This window comes from Triplophysa rosa, linkage group LG12, assembly GCF_024868665.1.
Source record: "Triplophysa rosa linkage group LG12, Trosa_1v2, whole genome shotgun sequence".
In the NCBI taxonomy this organism is placed as follows: Eukaryota; Metazoa; Chordata; class Actinopteri; order Cypriniformes; family Nemacheilidae; genus Triplophysa; species Triplophysa rosa.
In genome coordinates, this window is record NC_079901.1 from 20,802,445 (window position 1) to 20,817,822 (window position 15,378).

General features: G+C 37.8%; 1 protein-coding gene across 5 annotated transcripts in view; it reads left to right on the plus strand.

The window, feature by feature from the left end:
• The window catches only part of tspan9a (tetraspanin 9a), a 169,030-nt gene that overhangs the window by 40,432 nt on the left and 113,220 nt on the right, over window positions 1-15,378 (plus strand). The window contains exon 1 of one of the 5 annotated variants that reach the window (XM_057347716.1): window positions 14,914-14,939. The exons of the other annotated variants lie outside the window; for them this stretch is intronic. The gene's annotated coding sequence lies outside the window, so the exon portion shown is untranslated. Of the gene's footprint in view, window positions 1-14,913; window positions 14,940-15,378 lie in introns of those variants that run through there. 5 annotated transcript variants of the gene reach the window in all.

Genomic DNA, 15,378 nt, shown 5'->3' on the forward strand with positions numbered 1-15,378 from the left:
TCTGCTCTGATCTTTCTTGCAACATGCAACATGCATTCTTCAAACGCGATTCTGAGATAACAGTAGATGTCTCTCAAAATAAAAGCTTTCGCAGTGAAGTTTTTGACAGACTTTTTATTTGAAGGGGTGTTAACACGCGTATAGGGATTTGCAGTGACAAAGCAACCACATGTCATTCATTTTCAGTTATAGTTGGTGATTAAAGGTGACACGAGTGCACCGTTGGTGGGCCCCGTCAGTGATGTGTGTGTGTGTGTGTGTGTGTGTGTGTGCGTGTGTGTGTGTGTGCGCGTGAATATTTATATAAATAGACAGCATTTTAATTTGCATCAGGTACAGTAACAGCCAGACTTCATTAATTTAATTGAATTCATTGTAATTATTTGGTTCAGCAGTTAAAAGGATAGTTCACCCAAAAATAAAAATTATGTCATCATTTGTTCACCCCATTTCAGTTAAAACTCTTTTTTTACCCTGTGGAGCACAAAAGAAGATATTTTGAGGAATGTCTCTGTGGTTTTGTGTCTATGCAATGGAAGTTAGTGGGGCCCAATGTTGTTTGGTTACCAACATTTTTCAAAATATCTTTTGTGTTCTATAGAAAGAAGAAAGTCATACAAGTTTGGAATGACATGAGGTTGCGTAAATGCTGAGACTTCTTGTATGAACTATCCATAAAGTTTTTTTAAGGATCAAAGTTTATCCCCTAAAACTCAATTCCAGGGGGAATATACAGTATTGTAACATTTTATTTCATCGGACAGACGTTTGGCTTATAAATGTTGAGTTTACAGACTAACACTGATAGTTTTCATTTCAGGTCATTCCGGGTTTTGTTTATTTTAACAACTGTTTTATCATTGTCTCTTTATAACCCCTGTCAACCCCAGCGGTCTGACTTACTCTTGATTCCTCCATCAAGAATTCCTTAAGCATGGCATCATGGCTCTAAACCTGTGTCCTTCATTCGCTTCCTGAATGTGGAGCCAGAAGGAAAAGCTCCGAGCATCCTGAGTGCAAGGAGTGAAGGCAGCTGTTTGGGATTTGGGTGTAGTAGGGTTCCCTATGGAGCAGGATTAGCTGGAGAAACAACCTTAGAGGCCCTATGGCGATAACACTACACTCGCTAGATCGAGCTACGGCATTGATGGATGAGAGTGTGTGTGCTTATGTATGTGTGTGTGTGTACGTCCATGCAGGGGAAAGACTGCATACATGTAGATGGACGAATGAGAACAGCTGTTGACCCCTGAGCTTGGCTTCAGGGGGGTGAACTACATGCAACTTCAGGCTGAAGCGTGTGTTTATGAACCGAGCATGTACTGTACATGCGTGTAGACCTGGAGAAATGGCGGGTTCATGCTTGTATAAGACACAGTGTGGCGAATTTAATGTCACAGTTATGATACAGTACATGTCACGGTGCACAAATTTTTGCTACAAATTTAACCCCATAATGTATAATAATCTAGAGATTTGTGCTTTTTGATTGTTCTTTAAAGATGATTCATGTTAGAAAAAAAAGGCTTAAGTCACATCAAGACTCAAAAAGTTTGAAAAATTTGACCTTCGTGTATGTATACTGTATATATACAGTATGTCTTACTTTAAATTATTTTCATTTATTTATTATCTGTGGATAATAAATAATCTGTGGTATTTGTTAGTAGACAGTAGAAAAAATTGGAAAAATCAAAGTATGTAGATATAGACAGTTTCAGCGGCAACAACATAAACGTTATGTGGCCCAAACGTAACTTCTGGTAGACATCCACAAAGAGTCAATAACTGTTGAGTTTTTTTATTTTATTTAATACAAATAATACACAAAAATATTATTATAAGTTAATATTAATATAAAAAAATATATATTATAACCAAACACAGACCGGAAGTTAACTTCGGGCCAGCACGTGTATCTGATGAAACCATCTATATACACTACCAGTCAAAAGTTTAGGATCAGTTGAAAAAAATGATTATCGTGATCTTAAAAATCTTTTTCTGAAACTATGTCTCAATATCTGAAATTACTTTTGTCGACAAAAATATAATTGTGCCAAGATAATAATTCCTTTCATTAGAAAACTCATTTTTTATTAAACAAATATTTTTTATTCAGTTTCCTTAAAAAAGGCTTCCCAGTTTGAGACTTCAAGAAGCTGGATGATAAAATACCAAGTGTTCGATTTTGCGAATTCTACTTTGAAGATTCATTTATTTTGGATGCTTTTAGTCACAACTTAGTTCCTACAGATACAGTTGTGTTATTTTATGGTTTTGATCGGTTTACTCGTATTCTAAAATGTGGAAAAATACGTTGTTAGGCACGAGTTATAAAATGCAATGTAACCCACTGCTTCCTTGGGCTTATTACTTCAATATGATGTATGTAATAGCAAATATACCCACAGACAATAAATAAAACAGCAATTAACAATCTACAGTCTCTACAAGACATTTTTCTCTTAATTTGAACTGCAGGGTCATTTCTACCATTGCACGCTATATACCGTCATACATCCCAGTCCTACTGTAGCATGTACCCTGGAGGTCATATTAAGAGCCTCATCGTTTGCATGGATTCCGTTTAGATCATCCTCTATAGGGTTTGGACAGATTCTGGCTCAAAGCGCTTTTCACAGCATAATCAATGAGTCTTACTCATCCACATCAATAGAGCGCTGCACATATCACTTACAGATGTGCTAAGCCGACCTGTCTTCTCCTTTGCAGTTTTAACCCGTATCAGATTTGTTAGAACCAGATGCACTCCCTGCTGAGAGCTGTCCCGAAGTACCCTTCTGTACCCACATACCTGCTCGCGGGGGCTTGTAGGGCTCTTTGACAAGGACAGCTGCTGTCATCCACTGTCAACTAAGCCAATCGACGCCACTAAGGTCCAGCATGCCCAACATTTCCTACGGTTTTAAAGTGATAAGTTCACCAAAGAATTTATGGTAACACTTTACATTAAGGTACCCTGTATGAAGCATTTATAAATGTGTTCATTAATGATTAAAAAGTAATTTGCAAATGCATTATAAAGCAGTTATAACTGCATGAATAAAAAGGGAGGTTCTTACGAAATACCTGCCAAATAGTGAGCAGGTATAAGAAAAACAACATAACACCCTGCAGTGTCCAGTCTGACGACCTATATTGCAAACAACATCAAGATAATAATGAATCTCCTTTCGAGTCAGATAAATAATGAATAAATACATTTATTAAGCATTTATAACATGTGAGTTACAAATTGCTCATTATTTGGCAGGTATTTTGTTAGAATCCTTATTTTTGTTCATGCAGTTATAACTGCTTCATAATGCATTTGTAAATGACTTATTAATCATTAATGCACACATTTATAAATGCTTTATAAAGGGTACCTATATATTACATACTGTATATATTTATAGCGTCTTTATTGAAATTATATGATAGATACGAGTGATCAACAAACATTAATGAAAGTATTTATTCATTGTTTTACCCTGAGCTGTTACTAGCTGCTGTTTCTTTCATGAACTCTCATAAATTTGCTAAATAGTGCTAGGGTGGACTTTGAGATTGTCTTTGACAAATGACTTTAAATTTAGATATTCTTCACACAAAGCTATATCATATTGCTTTAAAAAAGACTCGTATGGACCATTTTATATTTCTGGGGTTCTTTTGCTTGGAAAAGGAAATTTGGGATGTACCAATATTGACAGTAGCCATGATATTAATAGTCGCGATTATTGATATTGTTAATACGACAAACGATCTTGCCAGTATCCGGTTGACACTTAAACATAGTAGCTGATGGTATTGCACCCATTTAACATTTTGTTTTAAGAGCCGGAATTGTTACAAGCGTTCTCTCTTACTCTGTCTCACTACACTCCTCTATTCATTGGCCAAAATGACAAGACTTTAAAATGTTTTTTTTTTTCATTTCTTGTACAATGCAGGTAAATATTGACATGCTTTCTTCTCGTCCTTTTCCAGTAAGATCAGACCTCATTCCATTGTGAAAAGGTCACATCGGTCATTGTTTCATACCCTTGGGGCTATGATATTCCTCTCTATAATGAGTGGTTTCAGTTAGCGGAGAATCCAGTCTTCCACGCCCCCACGCGCGTCTCTTCTCCCGCATTGAGCATGTGCTGTGAATATTTAAAGAGACAGAAAGCCAGAGTTCTGCAGACGGTTAGAATAACATTGAATCTGAGTAATGATGTTCTCGCAGCGCACTCGTGTTTATTGTCTTTAGATCAGCGTTGATTGAGTGGGTTTACATAGCGACATCGAGTATTAGCTGGGTGGAACAACAAGGTGAATTTCATCTACTCTAATTGCAGAGAGTGCCTCTTTACGGTTTTTATTTACTTCAATTTGCTTTCATGTTTGAACCTCTTACTTTATAACTGTTGAAGGTCTTGTTTGGTACCTCGAAACAAACATGGTCTGTTTTGATTGCATTTTCTGTGTGAAATTAGGAAATTTCACTCAGCTGGAACATTCAAGAGCAAGAAACTCGTTCCTGACGCTCAGTAGGTTAAGCATTGCATTAGCAGCGTACAAGTTGGGGATTTGATTCCATCCCACATATACTGTTCAGTGCAAGTTTAATGAAAATCTGTGGGATTACCATAAAAAATATGTGGCACGTATTAAAGTTATGTTTACTCAGCATATTTTGTCTATGTATGAAGTGAACGTTCACCTAAAAATAATGTACTCGCCCTCTATAGAAACCTTTACGACTTTCTTTCTTCAGCAGAACACAGAAGATATTTTGAAGAAAGTTGGTAACCAGTGTTTCCCACAGGATTTTGACAAACTTGTGGCACTGGTGACGTCACAAACTAATTAGCATATTTGTGACGTCATCAAGTTGTGTTTTCGTCGTGTTAGTGTTAGCTCTTGATATCTATTTTTCTTCTACTCTCTGATCTGTCACATTATACTGTATTTTACAACTGAATGCCACCAGCAGTCACTTTAACTGCTGCTAAAATCCTGATTTATAAACACAAAATCACAATACAGTACATCTAAATTAAAGAGCGGCTATATGTTGTTTGCCCTTATCGACAATGTGTTGCTCTATTATGAACGCTTCTTTGAAAATCTGAAATTCTTTGACCATTCTCTTCTATTGTATGGACACAAAACCAATCCAAGTGGGGTCCAGTTAACAACATTTTTCAAAATGTCTTCTTTTGTGTTCTGCGGAAGAAAGAAAATCAAACAGGTTTGAAATGACAAAAGGGTGAGTAAATGATGATAGAATTTTCATTTTTGGGTCACTTTAAGTTGCCCAATGTATGTTTTACGCACACAATAAAAGTAAAAGTTCTCAACTCATATATATAGTTAATGTGACAAAATGTTAATTTATCTTTTCCATGACGTTAAGTTATATGCAAATATGATGAATCTTTTGTCAGGACCCCCTTCCTAAAATACATACGGTATTATCTCTATATATTTCTGGTATAAAGAATAATTTAAGCTGTGTAAAATAAATAATACGTGGGATATTGTAAAGACAACATATTCATTAATTGGCTATAAGAAAACTGTTGGATGTATAAATCTGAACAGAAAAATGGTGAGTTCAAATTTATTTGTACTGTAGCTACTTTCATTACATCTTTGCGAAGACCACTGAGTGAAATAAGAAGAACTGTAATGAGAAAAACTCACTATAGAAATAAAAATAAACAATTTTGGAAAGTATGCATGTAACAAAAAAATAAAATTAACATAAAATCGGGCAACTTGAACATAGATAAATTATGCTATTATGAGTAAACATGAGTAAAATAACTTTAATATCACCGCTGTCCTTCTGAAACCTTGGATGTCCAAATTTGCTGTTTTTCAGGAAATGGAAAAAACACTGTACTTTTTAAATTATTAAATACTGTGTTGTCAAAGTTGATAAGCACTTTTTAATACTTTTTATTGGTTAAATATTTACAAAACCCAGTGACAAACATAAAAGATGTCTAATAATAATGATTTATGGCGAACAAAATCACGAAATATGGAGATACGAGGTATCTCCGTGATTTTTTCAGTGCATAAATGTCCGATGTCACTAAATGAATTAAAAAGCAATAAAAAATGTGAATGTAATTAAAACTCATAAGATCTTAAGATTTAATTGACATTTATTCAGTTATCTGACGGTTTTATCCAAAGAGATTTACAGCGCATTCAAGGACCTATGTATTTGTTTTATTTGTGTCTTGCATGGAAATCAAACCCGTTGCATTACAACCTGAGAAGCAGCTTTATAACAAGAAGATTGTCCAATAACATCTGTTGAGAGAGAATGCAGATTTGGCAGTGCCGATGAAAAACTAAATCTGAGCAATGTTCCGTCAGCTGCCTTGAAAACAGATTGTTGATACCCATGTAGTTCAGGGGGAGGGGGAGTAATTGAAAAACCTTCAGAGCATCTTTGCCTTAAAGGTGTGTATGTGGCTGTCTCATGCTAAATGATCAAGTAACCGGCGAGATGTTCCTCATCGAAGCGGGAAATAGGATGCGGAGGTGGCGCTGTTGTAACTCACACTTCAGAACGAGAGGGGTGGCCCGAGCAATGAGTGTAGAAAATTGGTGGTTTAAATCAGCTTGTACACATCTTCTGCGTGGCGCCCCTCATCTTAGCTGTGTTATGGAGAGCTATCATTAACTCAATTCACTCACTCTGCCTGCTTTATTGCTCTCACTTTATCTTAAGCGTGCTGATGTTGTAAGTTCTCAACTGAGTGTCTGTGTGTGTGCCATTTGCGTTTGGTCTATCTTTTAAGTTATTGATGTCCTGAAGGTGACACATGCATACACATGTGCATATATGTGCTATATATACATGGATACATGGTATAGGGTGACCATACAGTATGTGCCATTTTTCCTGGCCAGGATTTCCATAGCTGCTGCGTCTCAATTGGAAGGTTGCTTCCTCCGGAGGTTGTATTTGTCGGGCTCATACGTAATTGCGGTTGTCACATTTGATTAAAAAAAAAACATTATAAAATTAACCTTTATTTCTCTTAAGATGTAATCATTGTAGTTTAATTCTTACCTTGAAGTGTAACGGTTGCTTTCCTGAAATAATAAACCCCAATGACGTATGCGCCCTCAAAGAAATCCTGTCCAGGACGCGTCCGGGAAAAATGACATGTATGGTCACCCTAATATATGGCACGGATACTGCCACATTTACTGTATGTCGTGCTGTTTATTCAATTATTTGAGACAGCTGAATCTGTTCTTTCTTGGCTCAAACCAGTTTTATGTATATGCATTAAACAACATTTGCAAATATTTTACTTGAAACATATTTACCGGTAAAATTATGGGCCTTGATTTTAACCATTGTGATTAGGGTGGGACCTTTGACGCTATGATATTGAATAGTATTGTTTTTACCTTCTAATGTGGCTTTGGGTATGTCAGTAAGAAAGAAAAGTTATTTCCGAGGTGAAGAAAGTTATGACATTTTGATGAAATATTATGACAATGTTCTTCAGAATGGTATGCACTGATGAATGATGCACTGTTAGACAAGGGTGATTCATAAGGAAAGTAAATGGGCTCAGTTTTGATTGATGTCTTTTAATCTGACCTGAGGAAGACTTTTTTTACATGTTCTTTCATACCTTGTGTTGTATAGCTCTGCTCTTTACAATTCATACTGATGAAAGTTAATTTCAACCCAAATGCTGGTTTGTTTCCACTGGTGGTTGGGTAAAGATTCCCAGCAATTGGGTTAAAAATAACCCAGCATTGGGTAATTCTAACCCAGCAGTGTGTTCTGACCAACATTTACCCAGCATGGGTCAAAAACAACCCAGCATTTTCTAGAGTGTAATAATGTAATCAATTATTTATGCCTTTCCACTCCTATTTTTTCCCACTGTGCATGCACAGGATTATGGGATATCGGAGGCAAAGAGGATGCATCTTCACTTTAATGACAATATACGTTTTCACCTTCCAAACTCTGCACGCAGCCTGCGAAAACAGAATTTTTAAGCTTTCTGATACAGCCGATAGGATACTAGGAATGCCGTTATAATGAAGGTTCATGACACGCATTAACAGTTTCCACTAAATAAGGAAACATCCATTTCGCTTTAAGAGATATGCCAGTCCTGCTCCAAAGCGTCATAAATCACATAATTCTCAGATTAGCGCTGAAACCTATAAACCTATCTTCCCATACAGCCACATAATGCTGATATGATTTATAAGCATTCTCAAACGTATCTTTATATCATCTCCCGCTGCTTCCCTGAGCTCTATTAATAGTCCGACACCCTATAGATAGTCACGTGTCTCTCGAACCGTCCTCGTATGAGGATCACGCTCTGATATTTGACGACATGGCTGCATCGCTTATAATGCTGCTGCTAGCGTAGCGCTCTGTAAAAATAGTGCATGTGATCTAACAGGATCTCTCGGGAGCTTCTTAACCGCAAAGCCAAAGTGTGTGAGTGTGTGTGTGGGTTTAGAGGTGATCTAGTTGACTGCCTGCAGGTCGGGCACATCAGCAAGCGTGTCAAAACGGGGTGGCTAAAATTTTAAGGAGGCCAGATAACCTGCAGCAGTGGATGAAAGCAAAGCGATGGACTGGCTAGGGATGCATGCATGTTTATTTGTTTCTTGAGCCGTTGGGCTAGAAAAGGTCCTGCTAGTGAGTGTGTACACTCAAGAAACAGAAACATGGTATTACCGTGGTCTGTTCGGACATGTACCATGGTAACACCAATGGTGCTATTCAAAGTGCCCAAATGTTGCAGTAGTCCAATAGAACATGTTCCATTTTTACATTCCTTCATAGTATTGGCTTATTTTCCCATCAGTGTGCCAGTGCACTCCATACAATACTATTTTGAAAGCAAGCTATGAGCTATCACCATTGTGCCTTTGAACAAGCACTTAACCCCAGGCTGCTCCAGGGACAAGCTGTAAAAAGAGTTTGCTATACTGACTTGGAAAAATTGCCGGCACATACGTTTCCTGCACGCTCGAACCTTTAAAGACCAGTTTGATGCCCGGCTATCTTATCTGGATGTGCTTCACCGGTATTCCCATGTATATCTATCTGCATGTATGCGTGTTCAGCTGACGGATCAGCATATTGACAGTGGAGGTCACTTAAATATCACCATCCCCACGTTGTGCTCCTCGTTCCGGCCAGACCACAGGCATGCGCCGCAGCTCCGGCCGCGGTGCAGGGAGGTCGCATGTAACTCAACCCAGTGAGGCAGATACTGCAACCAAACAAGGTCTTCAAACCGAGGCGGAGGGATCCTCTATTTGCATTTAAATTTCCCTTACGCGTTTGGTCTCATGGCTGAATTTGCTCTGGGGGGACCACCAGGCTCTGCTTAAATGGGTATTGATTGACTGCGTTCGGCAGGGTAGACAATGACTTACCGCCTGGAAAAATGGCGGAGGGGCCTGGGACACAAAGATGGGCGGAAATACTCATTCACTCTGCATTTATTTATACAGCGGTGTTATTAATGATGCAAGAGGGAATGCCTGATTGGGCTAAAGATTTTTAAGATGTGTTTATTTGGGAAAGTCAAGATGCAGAGGCTCGTATGGCCGCGGTTCGGATCAGTGGCGCTGGGGCGAGAAAGGGTAAAGTTTGTGCATACGCGCGGAAGAGGCAATAGTGTATGCACACACTCCGGCCCTTTGAGGATAATAATTTAGCTCCAATTTGGTTCCTTGAGTTGTTTTTATTGTCCTGGGAGTCCGATATGTCAGATTCGCTTGCGTGGTCATGCTCATTTTAGGATAATTTAAGCAGTCTTCTTCATTCGCACAGGCGAAACAACTGAATCAATTCAAGTGGTTTGTAGTCTTTGTCTGTTTTTATAGCAAAAGAATGAAAATGAAAATAAATGGTGAAATGTTAATATGGCAGTTAATTTTCAATGTCGTCAGTTTATTTGGCACTCGCTTAGTCGAAGTGTGAAAGAGTTGGTGTCCTAGATGTTGGTACAAGATGTAAATTCACAACTCTGAAATTAAGATGTTAATTTCATCTGCTGATTTATCAAATGCAAACAGATTTTGAGCAAAGTCATTTAAGATGGAACACAAGGTTAATTTCTTTTGTGCTGCTGTTTGACTGAAGTACTTTTTCAGGTAAATGACTGTTGAATAAATGTCTTTTTTTCACCCACAATATTTCTTCAAGTAGGATGACATTCAGTGCATTAGTTCACATAATTGCTCCAGTGCTGTTTTGTTTTTGTTTATCTTAATCTGCCATTGCAAAAAAGGATATAAAACAAAGGCTGTGTCTATAAGAGGAACCCTTATACGGAAATATTGTCCGTTGAGTCATTGACTGAGGTATAGCGTTTGCTTTCAGGAGTGTTTCTGCATAAGTCATTCTTATTTTATTAGGAGAGTAGAAAATCACCACATGCATGCGGTCACTGAGCTCATAAGTATTATTTTTATTATTTGATAACAATATTTCTTTTGAATTCAATCTTTAAAAAATAAAGAAATATATAAATCTCATTTGATCATTTAATTGGCATCAGTACTAGATGGTTACATTAATATAATATAATATGTCATTATTTTCATATAAAATAAAATGTATCAAAGATATATTTAAAATGTATAATTCTGAGTCACTCATTTTACAGTATACTACTTTTGTTTCCACAATTTTTACATAGCATTTTCTAACAAAGTCAACTTGTTTGTGTGGCTGTTGTACGTCTTCTTATTGTTTTTCTGATGATTCTCCTCTGTGTGAGCGATCGGTGAATCTCCAGTGTTCCCTCCACACAATTCCCCGCGTAGGAGATACAATGCCATTCAATGAGTATGCCTCGTATTGATCTTCCACAGGCTTACATCTATGGATTTTATTAGTAATTTTAGCTTGTATGTGTTATAATGAAGCATCTATTGCCATTGGTCCTCAGCCTGACCAAACCAGAAGAAAAATGTTTTGAAACTGTAGTGAGACGGTATTGTTTAGAAACTCAGAATGGGGTCAGCTTTAAAAAAAATTGCCAATTCAATTTATATTTTACTACATTGCAGAGAATTGGGGAAAAGCCCTTTTGCGCAGGGAGTGTAATATAGTTTTCAATCCAGCGGTTGGATTAGGTTGAGTCAAGATAGAATATACCCCGACTCCGAAGTTTGAGCAAAAACAATAACTGCTGTCAAATAACAGGCCCTTCTGCGGCCGGTCCCTGATTGGGTTTTTATAACCAGCAGTCGGGAGAAGTGTGTTAGAGAGACATTTTATACTTTACCTCTCTCTCACCCTGCTTTCGGACCACCGGTGAGGTGACCCCTTATTCGTAGATAGCACTTGGGAAATAACCTATTATGTCACATTCAAGATCACAGACAGCTAAAAATGATCTTTGTGTTGTGCTGATTTTAGATGTTTCGAGATCGGATGATGGAAGTGGGCAACTTTAGGACGAGCGTTTGACAGCTTGCAGCATGTTTCTGTGGACCCACGGATAACCAAAGGTTTCGTGTCTTAGCATGAAAAATACATTGCACAGTGTGTTAGTTGCATTTTTAGGAAATTGCGCTGATAGTTCCAGTCAGGATTTCTGGAAAACATCTGGGCATTGATGGGTTAAAGAAGACAAAAAGACTCAGAGATGAAGCCAGAGAGGAACTCAAAATGAATGTTAAAGCTTTGTGACTGCGTGTGCTAGATTGAATGTCACGTAGTTGAGTTATTCAGGCAGATGGACGCTTGCGTTTGTGGTGGCAGATGATGGGCAGAGGACATTATTGAATTTTTAATTTGAAAGGAATCGGATTGAAAATGTGAGGTAGGTGGACATAACAGAGTTATGCTACAACTCCCCAGAGGAGATTTTATTATGCAAATAATACATCGAAATGAAGGTGACACGAGAGTGTTCGGGGTAATGTTATTAAAATGAAGCGATGTTATTCACCCCAAATCCAATGTCATCATTTCCAAAGCCTTGTGTTATTTCAAATAGTGTGACGTTTTGTCTTCTAAACAATGTCATACATTACTTGAGTAATGTTTGTTGTCAGTGATCTCCAACCTGACATGGTCCTCTACGTATAAAGTTTGCATGTGTAAGTAGGATTTAAGAGCAAGGCAGAGTACAAGATATTAGGCAAATAATGAAATACATTTCATATATTCCTCAATAAACAAATCTAACATGAGCTGGAGGAAACCCTTTTGTATCTTGGGAAATCATTAGCGACTGCTCTCTAATGGTAGTACATGACATTTAGAGGTTAACAAATCCTAAATCAATATTGCCACATTAATATCCCCGTGTTCAACAGTTGCGCCTGAGGATATCTTAATTATTTTTCTTCTAACTGCTTAGGACAATACTCTCCAATGTTGTTTTAAATTGTAATCTTACATATTTGGCAAGCTGTTAAATGCAGAAACCAATGTGGGTTCTTCTCAGAAGTGCTCAAGATTGTGAATCACATTGCAATTGTCTAGTTATACTAAACCTTACACCAGCTTTTGCCATTTTTGGCAAACATTGTCTATACTACATTCATTCACATTCAGACGAAATATCACATAACAATTGAAAAAATAATATCAACATGGTAAATCCTAAATAAGGTTTTTATTGATTTTTATTTATTTATACAACTTCCACATTTACAATCCTTTATTAATTTTGTGCTTGTTGACATTTTTTTAGTTTAACATTGGCAAAGCCTCACAGTTGCTAGCAGTAATAAGAAATACTGGTTCTAGAGTAAGCTGGCGCCGCCCTTGCTGTGACTTAAGGTAATGCACCTGACCAAGCCTCACTTGAGCACTGGAGCTGTAATGTAAATGCTTTCATAAGCATTTCACAAGCAACTATCTTCATTTTGGATATATATACAGTATATATATATATATATATATATATATACCCTTTTTCATAAAATATTTGCCATTTCTGTAATTCAATGAAATGTCAACCTTTAATCTATTAACAGTCTGTGAACATATAGCAGCGTGGCTTTTTAATCTATTAACAGTCTGCAACCATAGCAGCGTGGCTTTCGTCCTCTGTATGTCATTACTAGTCATAGTGATATTTACTAACAGGTTTTTTTTAATCAAAGAAAGGCAAGATAGAAGATAGAAATGCTTTGTTCCAGTGACTGCTATGGCTGTCTGTGAGTATTTTGAAATTCTGTGATCAAGGGCCGTATATTTCCTTTGTGTCTTTGCACCTTCCGTGAATGAATTGTTAAAGCCAATCCTGAAAGCACGCTGTAGATCTTTAGGCAATAATCTGTTTTCTTTTGACAGCTATAGACATTCATCGGTGCTCTTATATTACCCTACACTATCTCATGGATGGCAGAGTTACTGTATGAAGGCTTTAAGGAAGAGAATGAGGGGAAATGCTCTGGCGCAACATAGAGAAATCAAAATGGAATTCTAATAAAACCAATACAGCTAAAGAAGAGTGCACCAACGTAAGAAAAGACGGTGAGTCAGGAGGGCGTTGGATAGAGCAGGTCTCAAGTCTTGTATAAGTGCAGCTGAGAGGCATGATCAGAGGAGGTTTATGTGAAAGGCTTAAAGTGAAATGAGCCGTAATGTCTTCTCCTTGTAGCAGGGTCCTTCTGTGAGAGCATCGAACCAGAACGGCAACATGAGACGGTCTGTTTATTGAGTCCAGAGCATGTCATTGGAAAATGTACCTGCGTGTAGAAGCTTCTGCACCCGTGCTTGACATTGAACAGCATCACTCTCATTGTTTCTGTTGTCAGTCAGTGTAGTTAATTGTGAATTGTGTGCCGTATGCTGGTGTGAATGTTGATTTGATATAGATTAAAAGAGAGAAGAAGATTTGCATTCGGTCCACACTGTCGTGCAACATAAGGATTGTGGGTCCCAAATTGTAGAATGCTGGAGAACAGAATGTTGTGACATTTCTTGGGATTTTCTGCACATTGGGATGCAGCTTATAATTGTAATATATAAAAACATTGTGCTGTTAGCAATAACACATTGAGTAGCAAAACTAGTTAATATTTTCACCAAGGTGAATATTTCGACCAAAGGTTATAAACTGTTGTTTGAAATGTTACAGTTATTACATTGTTGCAGTTCCATTAAAGGTGCTGCGTGTAATTTTTTGGAGGATCTATTGATAGAAATGCAATATAATATAAAACAGTTTTGTCTTTAGAGCTGTATAAAGACCTTACATAATAAAGCGTTATGTTTTTATTACCTTAGTTATTTCTATCTACATACACCGCGGGTCCCATAGATGGAATTCATGTTTCTACAGTAGCCCTAAACAGACAAACTGCTCTACAAAGCGCGTTTCGTAAATACGTTATCTCCTTCGACAAAGAAACGAAAACATGACGTCATCTTAGTTCTGTGTCAGCCGCCGTGGTGCTTCAAAAGGGAGGGGTGGCGTGAGCCGTTGGTTGCAGTTCACAACCTCACCACTAGGTGCCGCTAAATTTCAAACACTGGATGTTGAAATATAAATGAACTATGCAGATTTTCATTTCAGCCTGAATGTAATCTTATCTCAATCTTCCTCATATTGTGTTTGACAATAATGTATCTGTCTATTATATCTGTCCATGAAGCTGCTTGTCTATCTGTCTTTATGTCTATCTATCGTTATATCCGTCCAGATGATGGGATACAGCTATCGTAGAAGAGAGAGAGAGAGGAAAGAAGAGGGAAGGTGGAAGAATCATCACCAGTGATGGAGAAAGTGGCAGATGTCTAAGAAACCCTAACTTTAGATAGGAATGAACAGATGGACTGTGAGGATAAAATCAGATCAGCAGTGAAGTTCAAGGTGTGAGTGAAGACTTCATCTGGAATGTGGTGAAGTCGCAGGAATCGAGAGAGAGAGAGCAGGACGGAGATGAACGCTGTAAGCCGCTTTTGTCTGCTGCCGCTCTGTGTCAAAGAGGATTAGCTGTGTTATGACATTAAAGTTGAAACGTGGTTATCATCTGTTGCTGACAGGCAGGATTTGCTCCTAATCGGACCACCGATGTGCAGGGAGGTAGAAATGTTGGCGCGCTGTGATTGGAAGGGGATTTTTTATTATTTTATTTTTCTATTTATATTTCATGCCTGCCCTTTTTATTTATAATCCCACCGTCACGGCCACCAGAACGAAGACGTTCGTTTTTTTTCGTGCTGATCTCAAAGAGCCATTGTGGAGGAATAACAAATGGAAATGGAGAGGGTAATTGTCGTCCTCGGCCTTTTTGTACAACAGTTTGAATTTGAATGCGTTTAGCGTAACGAAAAGTCAACAGTATTCCTACAGCAGATTTGTTTTGTTGCTCCTTTCACCTCCCAGT